The sequence below is a fragment of the Balaenoptera physalus genome (assembly GCF_965194825.1).
Source record: "Balaenoptera physalus genome assembly, contig: HAP1_SCAFFOLD_576, whole genome shotgun sequence".
NCBI lineage: Eukaryota > Metazoa > Chordata > Mammalia > Artiodactyla > Balaenopteridae > Balaenoptera > Balaenoptera physalus.
In genome coordinates this window covers 362,859-366,861 of record NW_028126162.1, presented here as the reverse complement: position 1 = coordinate 366,861, position 4,003 = coordinate 362,859, and positions in this window count along the sequence as shown.

Genomic DNA, 4,003 nt, shown 5'->3' with positions numbered 1-4,003 from the left:
TGACAGCCCCCATCTCTCTCCCCATCACAGGTGAGTCACAGCCCCTAGCTCTCTCCCCATCACTGGTATGTGACAGCCCACAGCTGTCTGCACATCACAGGTGCGTGACAGCCCCCAGCTCTCTCCCCATCTCAGGTATGTGACACCCCCCTGCTCTCTCCCCATCACAGGTATGTGACAGCCCCCAGCTGTCTCCACATCACAGGTATGTGACAGCCCCCAGCTGTGTCCCCATTATAGGTATATAACAACCCCCAGCTGTCTCCACATCACGTGTATGTGACAATCACAAGCTCTCTCCCCATCACAGGTGTGTGACCGTCCCCAGCTGTCTCCATATCACAGTTGCGTGACAGCCCGCTACCCTCTCCCCTTCACAGATGGGTGACAGCCCCCATCTCTCTCCCCATCACGGGTTTGTGACAGTCCGCATCACTCTCCCCATCACTTCTATGTGACAACCCCCAGCTGTCTCCACATCACAAGTGTGTGACAGCCCGAAGCTCTCTCCCCATCACCGGTGTGTGACACTCCCCATCTGTCTCCATATCACATGTGCCTGACAGCCCCCCGCTCTCTCCCCATCACAGGTAGGTGATAGCCCCTATCTCTCTCCCAATCTCAGGTAGGTGACAGCCCCCACCTCTCTCCCCATCACAGGTGAGTCACAGCCCCCAGCTGTCTCCCCATCACAAGTATGTGACAGCTCCCAGGTCTCTCCCCATCACAGGTATGTGAAAATCCCCAGCTGTCTCCGCCCCACAGGTGCCTGACAGCCCCCAACTCTCTCCCCATCACAGGTAGGTGACAGCCCCCAGCTGTCTCCACATCACAGCTATGTGACAGCCCCCAGCTGTCTCCCCATCACCGGTATGTGGCAGCCCCCAGCTGTCTTCCCATCACAGGGGTGTGACAGCCCTCAGCTCTCTCCCTATCACAGGTGTGTGACAGCCCCCCTTCTCTTCTGGTCACCCCTCCCCCATTTGGCCACAGCCTCCTCCTTCCCGACGCCCCACAAAATCCTCACATCTACTCAGTTTTCCCTGAGACCCAAACTTCCCCAATGTAAGGTATAGTCAGAGCCAAACCTTGTTCTCGAGAACAGAGTGTTTGTTTGCTGGGCTGCTATGCTCCGTGCTCTTCTACAGAACATATCTTCCATGGTTTCTGTCTCTACATGGCTGTTTGTCCTTGATCCTGTCACCAGATCCCTTAGGATCTCAGACCGCTGACCTACAAAACTAGACCAGACCCAATGCCCTCTAAAGCCCCTTCTATTTCTGAAACCATGATTCTATGTGTTTTCTCCACAGTAGTCTCCCCCGGTCCTCTCTGTGACCCTTTTGTGTACCGTGTGAAAGTTTAGGGTCATACAGGTATTCTGTTGTTCCTCCCTCTGGATCTTCAGGTGAGGCCACACACCTGTGTCTTGTTGACACCTCCCCCGAAAGGTTTCACTGTATTTGTCCTCTCCTAAATGAAAGTCATGAATGAATCACCAATCCCCAAATTCCCTGGCAAATGCCTGTGCTATCAGACAGAGCCTGTGAAAACAGCCTAAATCAAGCCTGTCCTTTGCAGAAGAGATTTCCGACTTAACCATGCAGATTGCAGAAATGAGCAAGAATCTTCAGGAAGTGGAGAAGACCAGGAAGCAAGTGCAGCGAGAAAAGTCAGACCTCCAGGCTGCCCTGGAAGAGATGGAGGCACGTGTCTGAAATGTGAAGGAGGGCGGGGCGCTGTGGAAGGGGACTAGACCACCCCCAGTGGCCCTTCCTGCAGTAGGCTCTGTGTCTCCAATGGGAAGAATCCAGCCCCAACCCCGCCCTGGGGGGGACCAGCTGCTCTCTGCTGCCTCGCCTCATGGGTGTTCTCTACTCCATCGTATTTCTCCTATTGAATAAATAAACTTGTTCATTATGTCCTCAACGTCTTCCTCTCAGAAAGCAAGAACTCAATCAATCAATCACTAAACATCCAGAGAGCCAGCTCAGAATCCCTTAGTTTTAACAGAGAGTTATACACGGTCATCTTTGGCTGCTGGGACTTCTGTGTGGTCCAAAGAGTGCAGGATCCTGATGCTATCACCAGCTGTGGCCAGAGAGGGGCGGATGCTTAAGAGGGTCTAGGGAAATTTGCCCTATGCAGGATAACAGGAGAGCAATTCCTCTGTCTTTCTCTGTCTTTTTTGAGAAGAGGTTGGCTCCTGACTTATGGTCACTATTTAAAAAGACACAGTAATCAAAATTTTTACTAATTGAAAACGATGCTCTGTCCTCCTCAAGACATAAGATTGTTAACAACAAAGCTTCAGTTCTAGTTTCATTACCAGTAACAATTTGGGAGCAAACTCTTTGACCTTCTTGAGTACTGTTCTATTTATTTGTAAAATGAGCCTAATAATACCCTTTTTATCATAATGGGGATGAAAAACCTCATTCAAGAAGGTGGCTGCCCCCGGCAATCCCAATCACTCCTCTACTTTTATCAGGGTTCCTTGCAGCATGAAGAGGGCAAGATTTTGCGTGTCCAGCTAGAGTTGAACCAGCTGAAATCTGAGCTTGACCGCAAGATCATTGAGAAGGAAGAAGAAATCGAGAAGCTGAAAAGAAACAGCGGGCAGCAAAGGCCATGCAGAGTGTGCTGGATGCTGAGATCCAGAGCCGGAATGTTGCTCTGAGGCTGAAGAAGAAGATGGAGAGAGACCTCAGTGAGATGGAGATTCAGCTGGGCCACTCCAACCGCCAGGTGGCAGAGACCCAGAAACACCTGTGCTCAGTCCAGAGCCAGCTCAAGGTGAGTGCACGGCCCCTGGAGGACCTGGCGGGACCTCAGCCTGCCCTGGGCTCCGGTCTCACCCCTGGTTTCTCGTGAAGGACTCCCAGCTGCATCTGGATGATGCCCTGAGGAGCAACGAGGACCTTAAGGAGCAGCTGGCCCTCGTGGAGCGCAGGAATGGCCTCTTGCTGGAGGAGCCGGAGGAGAGGAAGGTGGCCCTGGCGCGGACGGAGCGCACCCGCAAGCTGGCGGAGCGCGAGCTGCTGGAGGCCAGCGACCGCATGCAGCTCCTTCAACCCCACGTGTGTCCGTCCTCACTCCACTCTGGGTCCACCCTGGAGGCAGGCAGGACCCAGGCTTGATGGAGAGGAGATCCCACCACTCCTTCCAGGCTAGTGGTCAAGACAAACTTTCATTAGGCCTAGTTCTCGGAATAACTTGGTCTCTAGATGGACAGATTGCTGAGCTTTCTTTTATCTGAAGATAAAAGATCATGGGGAAATCAGAGCAAGGCATGACAAATTATTGCATATAAGGGCTGGAAGAGGCTTCACAGAGGTGGTAACATTTAAGCTGCAAGCTTAGAAAATTAGGATTGTCTTTTGAAATAATTACTTTTAGGAAAGTTAAAGAATTTCTTGTTTCATTTCTTATTTTTTTGGACCACACCACATGGCATAAGGGATCTTAGTTCCCCAACCAGGGATCGAACCCGCACCCTGCGTGGTGGAAACACAAAGCCCTAATCACTGGACCGCCAGGGAATTCCCCCAAAATTCCTTGCTTTAAAAACTATTTTTTGAATTAGCCAAAAAACTAGAAAAATACCAACCATATTGTTAGCATTTTGGGGATCTCCTATTCTAGGTTCTTGTTTCTATACATAAATATGCTATTTTTTGTAAACGTGATCAATCCTTTTGCAACTTTTTTTCATTTAACAACGTGTTGTGAACATATTTCTATATTTTAAAATAGTCTCCTATGATACAGTTTTTAATGGCAGAAAAGCAGTCCATTTTAGTTGTGTATTATGGCACATTTATTTAATCAGTCTTCTACGGTTGGATATTTTTAGACTGTTCCCAATAAAAATTTTTAGGATTAGAAGATTGTATGACTAACTTCTTCATAACTAAATTTTCACATATATCCATGATTACTATTTCCTTAATATTCCTAAAAGTAAGTAAATTCCTGTAAGTATATATTCATGGTCAAAACA